This window comes from Cryptomeria japonica, chromosome 1 (genome assembly GCF_030272615.1).
Source record: "Cryptomeria japonica chromosome 1, Sugi_1.0, whole genome shotgun sequence".
NCBI classification, from domain to species: Eukaryota; Viridiplantae; Streptophyta; class Pinopsida; order Cupressales; family Cupressaceae; genus Cryptomeria; species Cryptomeria japonica.
In genome coordinates, this window is record NC_081405.1 from 133,396,314 (window position 1) to 133,412,036 (window position 15,723).

The 15,723-nt window shown below is 34.0% G+C and overlaps 1 pseudogene; it reads right to left on the reverse strand.

Moving 5' to 3' along the window:
• Window positions 1-5,962: 5,962 nt before the first annotated feature.
• On the reverse strand, window positions 5,963-7,720 carry LOC131063039 (probable aldo-keto reductase 2; annotated as a pseudogene).
• Between the last annotated feature and the right edge of the window lie 8,003 nt (window positions 7,721-15,723).

Below are 15,723 nucleotides of genomic sequence, written 5' to 3' on the forward strand. Positions count from 1 at the left end.
TCACTACCGATTGGTAGTACTGCTACACACGTAGCAGTCACTACCGACCGATAGTGCTGCTACCTTGGTAGCAATCAACTGTCGTCCCACGTGGTGGGATTAGCCCGCCACGTGGGTTAGGTTAGATTTAATTTAACAATAAAATATCTTCTCTAAGACAATTAAATTGTAAAATTAAAACCTCCCCTGTTCATTTCACGGGCACACTCACACAGTGCCAAAATCCAAAACTAAGAAAGGATATTTACCAATAAGGTAAATGGCGAATAAAATCACACAAGAGCCCCAATTAAATAAAGATTTAGGCAACAATAGAAGAATTTAAGAGATAGGAGAAGGATTAAGATAAATTTCCTCACTTCCATTACACAAGAAGAATTCCTTACATCTATCAAGAGGTAAACAACCAATTTTTGCCAACATAAACGCCAAATCTTGGGCAATTAGATACTAGAAAACACGCAACAAACTAAATCTATTCCTTTCTATTCCAAATAGAAGAGATAATTCAAGAAGTTGATTTTCAAGACAAATAACAAACAACAAATAGAAGAATGAACCATTTCTTTCCCATATGCAAACATTTGATATGAATTCCATAAAATCAACAATAACAGACACTCTTTCTTTCATTCCAACCATTCCACAAGAATTTACAAAGAGATTTACATTTTTCAACACACATGAAGCAACTAGAACATTCAAAACTAAATTGCAAAACAAGAAGAGATTATCCAACCTTTAGCAAACCAGGAAGCAAAATGATCAAAGAATCCCAATCTTGCAAACCAAATCCAATTCCAACTCCTCTTCTAAAATGGTTTTCCAATTTTCTCCTTCAAAAATTCTGCCTCTCCTCATCCCGTGAACTCCCAGGAATATAAGGGGAAAAAAAAAATATTTCAACCTAAACTTTCTAGGTTAAAAGTTTTTCAACCAATCAGATTAAATTATTTAAAAAGTAAAAGCAATCAGATTTACCCTTTTTCCAAAAACAATTTTTTTCCAACAAAATAAAATACAAAAGTCAAATGGAAAGGTAAAAAGAAAAGCTTTTATTAATTTTCTATTTTCCATAATACTTTCTTTCAACATAAGCATTTAACATTAAAATGGCAAGGCAAATACTTATTTCTTTTCACAAAATAATGATACAACTATAGCACAATAACATAAGACAATTTAATTATTTAATTCTAGCAAATAATTAATTTAATTAAATCAATAGACTTAAGAGCATAATAATCAAGTAATTACACCAACACAAATATAACATCATTCACTCAATTAAATAGCCATTTAAATAAAAGGAAACACACAAAACGAGGAATGCTCAAATGACGACTCACAAGACAAAAACATAAAGCACTCTGACTCGCATACCGGTCAAACAGAAAAGATGACCGACTGACAACACTCACACGAGTGTAACTATGGGTAAAGCTAGGATCCAACAACTATCTCCTCCACTCCCATCGGACATATAAGGCACACTCAGACTTGTGAAACGAGGTGGAGTCCTTACCCCGTACCTACTCGGTACTAGTACCTGCAATGTCCTACACCAAAGAACCACACGTGCATATAGAGAAATATATATAAACAGACATGACACACACACCAATGAAGGAGAATCATGACATTCCCTGTCTCACGGGAGTGAGTGTAGGAAAATCATCCCCTCTCATCCCAATACACTTGCAAACACGAAACATATAAATAATACATCGCACATATTCAGTTCATGATAATGATCCATAAAATAACATTAATCATAAGCACTGAGATACTGCAAGAAATTATACACCATAAATCCAGATAAAGCATGAAATAACATCGCATAAAGTTTGAATCATATACACTAATGTATCCACTGAATAGTCAATTGAAGTCAAACATAAATACAAAAAGAGTCTGATCAAGGAGGGGTACTACACTTCTATTCATGTTAGAGCTCGTCTTTCTATAAATCTTGATGAAGAAATAGGTGAAAATGTTACATGATGGCAATACAACTCCTAATGCTTCTGATAGTGAATATGAATGTGTTGATGTTGACAAACATTTATCTGCAGAATTTTCAAAAGCCTTGATCCTAGCTCCTCGAATCGAACAAAGTGACTTAGCCCATGGGCCTAGTCCTTGTTTGGATCTTGTGATAGCTCCATCTGATGTGCTCAATGTCGCTCCTCTGGCATGTTTCCCGCCTTCCTGAAATAGTGATCAGTAAGATCGAGAGGTGGATGTCATGCTAGACTAGCTACATTAGCACCGTAGATCCTCTACCTCTCTCTCTTTTCTTTCTCTTTTGTGACCATTCTTCTATGTGTATCCATGTTCTTCTATTTTCCCTAATAATGTCTACTTGAGGACGATGCAAAGCATTGAGATCTCTTTTGGTCTCTTTCATGCTGACTCAAAAGATACCCGTGTTCCCTTTCTTCCAAGGTAGTTTCCTTTCTTTGGGGAATGATGACTATTCTATGCATATATATACATGATATACATGAGTTATCATACAACATACTGACCCCGAGGAAAGGGAAACTACCTTGTGCCTTGTGCTTTGTGTTCTGCGTTCATTATCCTTTGGTTTATTCCTTGATTAGGGGATAGATCCTTGCGATAACGTGATCCCTCTCTCTCTCTCACTTGGGTGTATCCTACCTTAAATTAATCTCTCCCTATAAGGCATGTGTGACCGCTTTAACGTGGGGGCATACACTCCGCACATATTTTCCTTCTTGATACTTAAAGTTACTTAGTGAACTTCACCTTACTTCGTAATTTTTTGGTATCTTTTCTTTTTCATGACTCATAGTGAGGGGAACCTTACTACTTGCAGTCATGGTTCCTCCCTTTTGATCTTCCCTTTTACTTTGTCAATCGAAGTCCTAAGATCCTTAGTCCACTGGGGGCTTGGTGTATCTTGCCTCCTTGATGTGGTGAAAGTCTTTCAATCTTGTTTCGTTGTACTTTACCAGTAGTATTGGCGTACGCTTATACTCCCACTAAAGTGGGGGCTAAATGTAGCATCATAAATTGTGACCTTGCAATTTTCAACTGCATTTGAGTCTTCACATTGGTGAAATGAATCCCTAAGCCCAACTAAAGACCCAAGACATGCTCATACCTCCTGAAACATGCATTTTCTTTCACCCCACACTGCCTGTTCCCACTTCCGAATATTTATCTAAATTATTGAAAATAATGAAGTAAAATTTGTATAAAATCTTTATTCAAAAATTCAACTAGTATAAACTTCTAAGCATCCCCTACAATGAGAAATAGATTGCTTTGTAGAGCAAAGCAACAAAACTTTGTATTTTTATTTTACTTTATTCGTCAAAGATTATTTTACAATCAAGGATACATATTTTATAAGACATAATCTTCATCCATTAATCTATAATCAATCCTATGCTAGAGATAAAATATAAAGTCAAGTTATTTTTTAGCAAAAATAAGTTTAAATATAATTAAAACTTAATAGAAGTTCCAAGGTATCAACGCCTTGATTTGAAAAGTCATATTTAAATTCAAATATAAAAATTTAAAATTTGTTGTAGTTTTGATCCTCTATATCATCATTTGAGATATCTTCTGATATCACTTTATATTTTTCTAATTATTTTCTCATGTACTCCATGATCATTGATACAAATAGATTGAGAATTTTTTGTTAGGTTCATCTAGAATAAAAAAATATGAAGTGATTGGTGTCATACACCTTCAATGATGAATTATATTTAGCTTTCATTTTTTCTCTCTTTTCAATATGTCCTCAAGGAATCTTTAATCTTCATTAGTCCATCCATTGAATCTACATTGAAGCTGTAAGGAGAAGCTTCTCATCTAGTTGCTAGGTTTTTCTAAAATTGATCTTTCAAATTGTCAATGGTAAATTCATCTTCCAAATAGAAATTTTGTTCTAACAAGAATTCTAGTACTTCCAATATATCATATTTGATGTCAAGGATGTATTTATTTTTATCATTCAACTCATTGATAGGATTTCCCGACGTCATCATCTTTGGATTGAATAAGATTTGACCAAAGGGAGGGATGATATATTAATTTATCATCCAATATTTTCTCTTTTATCAACATCTTTAAACCCATCAAATATAAGATTTCTACTCTTGCTAGGTTTTATCCATTAATAACTAGTGCCACTTCACATTCCTCAATAAGACTTTGTACTTTCTTCTTTAACCCTTACAATTATGCCCTAGAGGTGACAAATTTGTCTAATATTGATCACTTATCTAATCCTCTATGGTGTTATCCATACACTTATCTTCTACAAGGTTGAGGCTTACTTTTAAGAAAGAATCATTGGAGGAATGATTGATCCATCAATCACGTGTAAAGAAGTAGCTAATAACTTGATGTATGCATTCAACTTGTTAATTTTCTTGTTGATTTCTCTTTCAATCTTTTGATATTTCTTCATCCTATGTATACTAACAAATACATCTAATTGCACCTTTGTATTTTCTTCTCTCTTGTAAGCTTACCAATTTAATAGTATTTATTTAATAATCTTTTTCTCTCAACTCTTTGTCATGTATGTCCATCATAGGAGTACTTATTTTAGCTATCCTAGCTAATAAAGTTCTTAGTTTCTTTTTGTATCTTAAAGATTTGTCATCACCATGACATTGGATAGATCTTTATATGCTAATTTGATGTTAGTTGTCTATTATGAATATGGACAACTAACCATACTAGTACCAATGAAGAAGCATCCGCCACTTGTTTTTACATTGGAGAAGTCAATACTTGTGATTTTTGTTGTTTTGAAGAGATATCTTATTAACTAGCCTATTGCTAATCTAGTTTATTTTTTATTTTGTCTATGAGAGCATATCCTTCTACAAGATCTTGTGCAATAAAGGTTTGTATATTCATTCATTTAATGTAACCTTATGAGTATCTTTAAATTTTTTTTATTATTGAGGATCTAATTTGCATGGACACTTTGATCCTTATTTTCTTGTTCTTCAGATTTTTTATCAATTTGGATGCCATCCTCGTTTATCACCTATATCTTTGTCATTTAGTCAATATGTTAGTATATAATTAACATTGTTAGGTGATTTCTTATTGTATGGTTTATAATATGTGTGTATTTATGTGTGCGTGTGTGGGTATGTGTGTGTCTATGTTTGTGTGCGTGTGTGTTTGTATGTATGAACTTTTGTGTTCATGTCTATGTGTTTGTGTTTGCATGTTTGTGCATGTAAATATGGGTTTCTCTTTGTGTGTGTTTGTGACTATGTGCGTATGTTTGTGCATCTATGTGTGTATGTTTGTGTCTATGTATGTGTCTGTCTTTGTGTGTGTTTGTCCATGTGTCTTTGTGTGTGTGTGTGTGTGTGTGTGTGTGTGTGTGTGTGTGTGTGTGTGTGTGTGTGTGTGTGTGTGTGTGTGTGTGTGTGTGTGTGTGTGTGTGTGTGTGTGTGTGTGTGCGTGTCTATGCCAATGTTTGTGAGTAACTCTATGTGCGTGTTTTTGTGTCATTTGTCTGTGTACGTGTGTGTGTGTGTGTGTGTGTGTGTGTGTGTGTGTGTGTTGTTTATTTGTCTTTGTTTCTATCCATTTGTGTTTGTTTCTATGTGTATATGTATGTGTGTCTGTGTATGTGTCTTTGTGTCTCTCTATCTATGTGTGTTTGTTTCTAGGTGCGTGTGAATAGATAGATAGGTATACTTTAAAATATGGGCAAACACAAAATATAAATGCACCCTAAATATTAATTATAACTAGAACATACTTAAAAATATTTACTGTGGGATGAATTAGAATATAGTTGATTTACTCTAGATCTTGAATGTTTGTTCAAGGCCATCTCTTGAAAACATAAAGAGCGTTGCATGATATTTAAAAAATACACCTTAATTATATCGAGGATTCATTAAACATAATAATTATAGCTCTACAGGACCAATGCACATTATAAAAAGTTATCTTTTGAGAAAGAACTATATAGTCAAATCAAACTTTCTATGTTATACTTTATACATCCTCTTTGACATAATATTTTCTTCTTTATTTTAAAAAAGTGGAATTCACTTATTTGTCTCAATCAAATAACTAGCCATGTATAAAAATAATCAAAACTACCTATAACCCTTTCCATGAAGACAAAGAAGGTGTTTCTGAATTGATCCATGTAAAATCTATGTCATGGTATCGATCTCCATAGACACCATTGAAAGACACTGTGTCTTTTATTTCTTCCATCTCTTCAGTTGTCAACTTTACATAAAGAGCACCAATGTTCTCCTCAAAGTTCTTTACTTTGGTTGTCCTTGGGATTGATGCAACATCATTTCCTTGGTGTTGAATCCAAGCAAGTGCAAGTTGTCCTGGGGTACACTCTTTTCTTGAAGCAATTGATAATAGTGTATCAAATATAACATTGTTCCTTTCAAGATTCTCTTATATACCTTGACACAATCTATAAAAAAAGGATAATTTTCCCGAGATCAAAATTTGCCTAAATTATAGATATATGAAAACATATTCATAGTTATATCACACAAAATGAAGTTCAAAACTTCTGACTTATGAATATATATTTTATCCAAAGTAACCACTTTCTTTATCAGAAAATTATCCCAATCTAAAAAATTCCAAAATTGATGAAAATGAAACTCACAAATTTATCTTTTTTCAAAAGAAAATCAATGAATGTAAATACCTTTCTAATATCTTTATCTGCAAAGCTTTCAATAATCTTTGCCCCAGAAGAGAGGAAACCTCGGCCTAAAGGGCTATATGCGACAATCCCAATACCAAGCTCCCTACAAGTAAAAAGTATTAAATCACTAGAAATGCAAAACCTGAAAGATAATAAATTACAGCTCTCAAAAACCCACATACCTGCAAGTAGGAACAATTTTTTCCTCTACATCCCTGCTCCACACAGACCACTCTAATTGAACTGCTGTAATGGGATGAACAGCATGGGCTCTCCGAATTGTGGATGCAGAAGCCTCAGAAAGTCCAATGTACTTTATTTTCCCCTCTTCAACCAGTTTCTTCATTTCTCCAATCTGCCATAGATACACAAGCAACCAAAGTATGGAACAACAGACACACATTTTATGGAACAGTCTCTATACACAGAGAAGGGTAAAGTACATACAGTAACTTCTATGGGGACTCTGGTATCAACTCGATGTTGGTAGTATAGATCAATGCAATCTACATCGAGCCTCTTCAGACTCCCTTCACAGCATGCACGAACATATGCAGGATCTCCCTGAAAGCTTAATTTATCATCTGTAAAGATTACCCCAAACTTGGTAGCCAGCTGCACTTTATCTCTAATTCCTTTTAATGCCTGCAAATCAAGTCAGAAAGTTGCAGATTAAAACCAACCCATATGAGAATCCAAGAAAAAAAGCTTGTGAAAATGAGATTAACTACAGTTAATGCAAGGCAGCCTACCTTTCCAAGGAAAAGTTCATTAGTGTGAGGACCATAGACATCAGAGGTGTCAAGAAAAGTGATGCCTTTGGAAACAGCATGGTGAATGAGGGAGATCATTTCATCTTCAGACTTGGGAGTGCCATAGAATGCAGACATTCCCATACAACCCAATCCCTGTGCAGATACTTCAAAACCTTGGCTTCCCAACTTGATTCTTGGCACTGCCATTGCTGATGCTCTTCTGTTCTAGTTTTGTCTTGGATTTTGGATTGAGGATGTGTTTACATGGGACTATTCTTAAACCACACAGTGCCTCATTTTGTCCAACTAAATATGATTCCTGTCTATCTACTCAACTACCGGGGGGGCCTTCTAATGATTGAAATTGTATATCTGTGTTTTGTATGGTTTGGATTTATAATGATTACTTAGGTTGTCTTTTATGTATTTATTAATATGTATTATGATGTATTAAATTGAAGTTAGTAAACAAGATTATTTTATTTCATGTTCATGCATTAAAAATAGTCTTAATTTTTATATATCTCATTTGATACCTTCTTTAAGGTAGGTTTGTGTACGTAGACTTGATCAAAATTATTGTAATATCTATAAATATAAATTATATGACACAATTTCAATACCTAACTACGTGCAAGTAAAAATTGAAGTGTTAATCATTCAAAATAAGAAAATATAAGATGAAAAATTTTAAACAGTGAAAACCCACATACCTGCAAGTTAGAATGGTTTTTTCCTCTAATGTAATGGGATGACCAGCATGCACACTTTGAATTGTTGATGCAGAAGCCTCAGAAAGTCAAATATATTTTGTGTTCCTCGTAACCATAATACCGAATAATTGTTATGCATTTACTGAAATCAATCAAGGAGTAATATTTAGATAAAGAATCAACAGACGTGTTAGTAAATCATCAAACTTGCTAAGAGGACAAGAGCATAACCACCTAGAATTCTCCATAAAAATCGAAAGCAAAACATAAGGACAGCTATCTGAAAGTTGAATTTCAGCACAGAAACCATGCAATTCCGTATTTTAACTAAATTTCATTAGGCAGACATATTTGCCTGTCAAATCCTTACTCATGCATCCAGCTGCCAGTCCATATCGCCCTGAATTTGTCCCCACTGGAAAATGCCAGATCGGATAAGCCAGAATGCTCCTTATCCTCCTGTTCCGAAGGATTCAGCTTCCTCTCCAATACTTGTGAAGGTTTTTGTTTTTATTAACATATCAGATACTTATTAATAATCTATCATCAAAATAAAAGAACTGTGTAATGAAAATGCAACAATCCATGCATTAAAACTCTATTCTTCTATCATCTCCATCAAATTATTGGAAAAAAAAATCACAATCCAAACATAAACAAACATAAGAGTCCTTGATCATGTGGTTGATGTCATTATCAGTCCTCACTGCGCATCATAAGCAATATATTGCAAGGTCGATGTTACATTATAATTGTATCAACTACTATATAACCATCCACAAAGTAGATGAATAAGGTGAAGCAGTATAGGAAAAATATTACAGCTTTGGTTGACTGAAGATAAAAGGTTTCACTTCTCTCCCTCTGCTCTAATAGTGGGATAGTGTTTGTGCCTTGAGACAGTGGAGAAGGAAAATGACTTTGCCATTACTGTTCGCTGCTTTCAATGAAAAGGTTAATGACAAACCTACTTTAAAACAAGTTTGGGAAAGTAACCACTACATTATATACATCCCTTTTGTAGAAAAACCCTAGCCATAATAATAGGAATGATTAAATTGTAGGTGGAATACCCTGATTCTCTACTGGAGTTTGATAATTTAAAAAAAAAAAATGGCAAAGGAGTCCATCTGGAAAACTAAAGGCTTCCACCTCATTGGCTTCTATCCCTGGGCTAAGAATTAGTTTCACATTTTGTCAACATGAATCTTTGCAACACAACCAATGCTCCAGAATGAGGAGAGAGTAATTTTTGTCGGCTGCTTGCAGTGATTCTAGTATAGCAGAGTGATCAGCTCATTAAAAGAAAAACCTACATTTAACTATCATGATCTTAAAAATGTGTCATTTTAATAATTTATTTGTATATTAAGTAATTAAAAAATATATAATTATCAATGGGTTTTTGGTTTGCTGGTGAAGTTGAATGGTTCTGAATGAGACCACTAGGCATCAAGTTTTGTTGAATGCAAGACTTCGACACCATAAGGGATAAAATTGAGATAGTACCACGGATGACTTTGGTGGAATGGATACTCTTCACTCCTTGATTCTCAGCGAAAAAAATTTCAACTGAAAGTTCATACTGTTTTATTGAATAACTGAACAATTCTATAGATTTGATATAAAACTTTAATATATATACAAGATGAATAGTTGCAGGCTTCTATGTCAAATAAATTGTTCAAAATCCTGCACCCTTGGTGTTAGTGGATTGGCAATGCCTGACTTACACTTGAGCCTTGGTCACAAGGCTAAAACCTAAGAAGTAAAAAATTTGAATCACACGTGTAACCTGCAAAAGCTCCATGCTTAAGCCACAAGCAGAGTCTTGGAATCTGCTAATTAGGCTATGATACAACTGTATAATTGTGTAGTCCTAATTTGTGACATGATAGGTTAATTAACAAAATAAGATGAGAATTTATATGGTAAAAGGAGAAGAGTTCAATTGTATTAGATTACAACTGAACAAAACAGATTAGCAAGTACAGCAGTCTACGCTTGAGCTAATGATGGAGACATCAAATAGCCATCGCAGGTGTTGTAATATTGAATAGAAAGGAAATTCGATTTTAAGGAACAGGATGATCTATTTATATTCAATCACTCAATTTCTAGAGTAGATTGATTCAAACTTTTGTATGATATGAGTAAGAAAAATATTCTTAGATTAATCAGGCAAGGCAACTTGCAATATCAAATTATTAGTGGTACAGATAAGATTTATCAAATATGCATACATACATAAATATACAATAGAATATTCATCTAAATTATCTCAAATCATGAAATAAAATTTGCATAAAATCTTTATTCAAAAATCCAACTAGTATCAACAACTTTCAATTATCAGATGAGTATGCTACTTGGACTGTGGGGGAGAAAAATATGATGTTAGAGATTTTAAAGAAGAATGGTGAGGCTGTGGAACTGTTAAAGAGCAGAAATGATCAAAAGAACAATGAGATCAGCTAGAAGATAATGCAAGTTGAGGAAGGGATGAAGAAAATTATGGAGAATAGTGCAGCTATGATGAAAGTTTCCGCGGTCAACATGAATGCTTTGGTTTCTAGGCTAGAGAGTATTCATAATGAGAAAAACGTTGTGGATCTGAAAAATGATGCTGGGCCTCGAGCTCGAAGTTGACTCCCCTTACTACCAGGAGAACCAGGCATAGCACTAAACCAGTGGAAGAGTCTCTTCCATAGGATCTGTTGGACCTTAAGGAAGCTGCCAAGGCTATGCTGATGCTTGAGAAGGAGGTCTCCCAGGCTTTAGATATTTTTAAGTAGTTGATCTGTGATGCTGTTTTTGCGAGCATCTCTAACCTTTTGCTAGTCTTTCGGTGGCTGCTGGGGTTTTTTTGCTCTTGGTTTGCAGCCAGTCTTGTTTATATGTCTTAGGCTCTCTTATGTTTCTTTAATGCTTTATCTTTAAATCTGTGATGTAAGGGGTTTCAGGTCCCTTCAAAACAATCAAAAACAACTTCCAATCATCCCCTACAATGAGAAATACATTGCTTTATAGAAGATAGCAACAAAATTTAGTACAATTTTTTTAACCAAGATTGCTTTACAATCAAGGGCTCATATTTTATAAGACATTAAATAACACAATAATCTTCAACCATTGATCTATAATAAATCCTATTTTAGAGATAAATATAAGTTATTTTTTTAGCAAAATAGTTGAAATACAAATAAAACTTAACAAAAGTTCAAGGCATTAACACCTTAATTTGAAAAGTCAGATTAAAATTCAAATATAAAAATTTAAAATTTGTTGTAGTTTGAATCCTCTTTGTCTTTAGCTAAGGTATCCCCCACTATCACTTTAGCTTTTTCTAACTATTTTAACATGTACTCCATGAGCATTGCTAGAGATAGATTGAGAAAGTTTTGTTAGGTTCGTCTAGAATAAAAAATAAATCTGAAGTGATTGGTTTCATATACCTTCAATGATGAATTATATTTAGCTTTTGTTTTTTCTATATTTTCAGATGTCCTCAAGGCATCTTTAATCTTCATTAGTTCATCCATTGAATCTACATTAAAGTTGCAAAGTGAAGCTTCTTATCTAGTGTTTAGGTTTTTCTTTCATTGATCTTTCAAATGGTCAATAGTTAACTTCGTCTTCCAAATAAAAAAATTGTCCTAACAAGAATCTAGTACTTCTTGTATATAACATTTAATGTCAAGGATGTCTTGCTTTGTATCATTTAGTTGAATGATAAATTTCCCTACAACATTATCATTGAATTAAATAAGATTTGACCAAAGGAAGGGATGATCTATTGATTTATCATCTGGTAAATTGTATTCGTATATACAATTTCCTACTTACTTGGGCGTCACTTTGGTGTTTCTACCTTCTATGCCATGATGATGCTTGGTTATGCTCACACCAGTGCCAAATCTATGATCTTCATTCTCTACTCTGGTATCTAGACCTTTGTTCAACCCAAATGGATTGGACAAGGGTGCCTTGCACCATTGTCCAAACCAAAAAGTCTCAAATTTGAACCCTCTAATGATCATAAAAGGTTGAGCAGGAAATGCTTTTTTTATGTGAGCCTTCTTCGTAATTTTCAATGCGTTTCATGAGGATACCTGTATAAAAGCGAGTTTTATCCCCTTATTTGAAACATCTCTCCACAAGTTTTCAATTTAGTTCCTCAAGAATAGAATTCAAATTCAAGTGAGCAAGCAATCAAGCATCATTAGAGCATTGAAAGAGACATCAAGTATTCAGATTCCAAGCATTCAAGATGGCATCCATGATCAAATTCTTATGAAGACATCCATAAATTCCTACATGACAACATCAACCTTTTCATGAAAACTTCAAGACAAAGGAGATTCATAAAGCTATAACATTTCAATTCCAATCTAGCCTTTGTCCCATAAAGGCAGTCTTTCCATTTTCATCACAGGGTTAATTCCAAACCCGAGGTTTGACATAGGCAAACCCCTATCAACCCAACAACATTTTTCCTCTTTTGTGTCTTTAGGTGTCAAATTCTTGAGAGAACAAATACAAATCCCAAAAGTGTAGATTAAGACACAAAAAACTAGATTTTGTAGATGTGAAAAAGGTACGACAAGATTCCCTAGCCCCATTGTCTCACACTTTTTTGATGAAATTTCAGGGAGATACTCACAACGACATCTTGATCCCGAATATGTTTTCGATATCTACATCTAATATATTTGGGACAAGGTTGCCTAGCACTATTGTCCCCCATTTTCAAGCTCAGATTTCAAATGCAAGTTCCTCTCTACTTCCCATTCCCAAATTTATACTTGATGTCTACCTATGTTTTCTGAAACTATATGTCCATGCTGGTCATTATCAATTTCACATCATTTAACCCTAATTCATATTATTTCAACTCAAACAAGGTGAAGTGAATCCAATTTGTGCTCAACCCCCTTTCTAATAGATTTGAGGTCAAGAGCCTATTGAATTTCCATCACCCTAATATAATGTATTGTTGTGAAATTAGTTTGATCCCTAGCTTGCAAGTTTAAACTAGTGAACCTCATTTTCCAACATTACACATCCAATATCCTCAATTATCAACACCTTTGAATCCATGGAACATAGAAGTTATGCTATTGCTAGGTTCTTGTAGTGTTGTAAATTGTACCCTCAATACAATTTCATACTCACTTGGGCCTCACTTTAGTGTTTCTACCCTTTATTCCTTGATTATGCCTAATTTTTCTCACACTAATGCCAAATACGTGATCTTTGTTCTTTTCTTTAACTTCCTAACCTTTGGCCACTCCAAAAGGACTAGACTAGGATGCTAGGTGTCGTAGTCTAGGCCAATTGGGCCCAAATTTGAATCATCCAATGGTCAGAAAATGATGAAAGGAAGCCAAGCATGAAATAACCCTTAGAAATGCTAAATCTAGTAGTAGAGTGAATGCAAACATTTCTTACAAACCTTTTAACTACTACAGATTAGATAAACACATACAGAAAAATAGATTTAAACAAACAAAACTATAACACCAAATATACGTGGGATAACCCTTTTGTAAAAAAACCCACACTCCAAAAGCCAAACCTTAATTGTATTATCAGTGACAACCAACAATTACAATATGATACACAAAGCTGATGCTCTTCAAGAGTGATTACAATAGTAGAGAACTCTACAGAAAATTTGGTACAAAACCTCTCAGAAGATATCCAACCTATCATACAAAATACACTAGGAAGTCACATATTTATAGAGCTCAACACAAATGGAAAGTGTCCATGTTTTCCAAAACCAATTCCAACACTCAAAAGGTTAGTATTATTAAAAACAAGTTTCCATTTCAATGACACTTTGCACATAGAAACTTTCCAAAACACCAACACGTAAGTCACTCATAATGATCACCTTACCATATGCAACACCTACCTCACACCACTTGTCAAAAGTGAACTCCACCATAAACACTTGTTGTCAAATAATAACTCTCCATGAATATTCCATTAAACTAGTTAGTGCCATATAAATAAAAGGAATAATCATATCTCCCACATACCAACCTATGACACTTGTCCCCTAATTTTTCTAGGACTTCTAAAGTGGGTGCAAAACAAAATAATAAATAAATAATCAAAATGATAGGAAACCAAGGTTGAGGACCCATAATCCTAACATACTCCCACTTTTGGAAGACCTGTCAAGAGTCAAAACTCTATCATCTACTCAAGGCCCCAGCACCCATAGAATCAACAAACCATCTAAGCTTCTCAGTGCTAACTAGCTTCGTCCATACATCTACAACATTTGTCAAACTATCATTTTTTTCCATTTTCCACCATATCATGAACAAAGTGAAACTATACATCAATGTGCTTTGTTCTAGCATGGAAAGTAGGATTCTTCTCTAAAAAAACATCTCTAGCTATCACAACAAATATTAATCTATCATGCACACACAATCTCTTAAGCCAAATGGCTTCCTTGCATGCATGAGTAGCTTCCTTGTACTCAACTTCTATAGTGGACAAAGCAACTATAGCCTACTACCTACTCATCCAACTAATAGCACCACCAAACATCGTGAAAACATATCCATTGGTGGATCTTCAACTATCAATGTCACTTTCCCAATTAAAATCCACATATCCATGAATGCAAACTGAACATCAAGGTTTAGAAGGATAACCATGAAAACATAAGGAATACTTAGAAGTACTCCTCAAATACCTAAACACTCTCTTGACTACATCCCAATGCAACCTACCAAGATTAGCCATATACCAATTAAGGACTCCCACTACTTGGGCTATGTCTATCCTAGTACAAACCATAACATACATCAAGCTACCAACAACACTCACATAAAGTACTCTAGACATGTCCTCCATCATAGTAGAAGAGTGTGGACAATCCTCCACCAAAAGTTTCATCCCCTATAACATTGAATCAACTAACTAGGTGCAAGTTGTCATGTTGAATCTCTCCAACATAGAGTTAACATACTTACTTTGGCTCATCCAAAGCTTCCTACTAGCTCTATCTCTAATGATTTGAATCCCAAGATATACCTTGTTGCACCTAGATCTTTCATCTAAAATTTTGCTGCTAACTAAGACTTCAAATCTGAAATAATTTTTTTACCATTCTCAACAAACAACATATCATCCACATATAGGACTATCATAAGAATGTGACCATTTTTATATTTATAATACACACAATGGTCAAATTTAGATAAAAAATACAAAAGACAACACATAGGAGTCAAACTTTTCATACCACATTTTAGGAGATTGTTTCAAACCATACAAAGATTTTTTCAACTTACAAACAAGGTTCTCTTTACCTTTTTCAAGGAAGCTCTATCTATGACATGTAAATTTACTCCAAATCATTGTGAAGGAACATTGTCTTTACATCCATCCCACTTCCAATTCATAAGATGTCGCAAGTGATAATAGGAATTGAATGGATGATAGCTTAGCTACAAAAAACAATATTTCACCATAATCAATTTCCTCCACCCAAGAATACCCTTTCACAACCAACTATCCT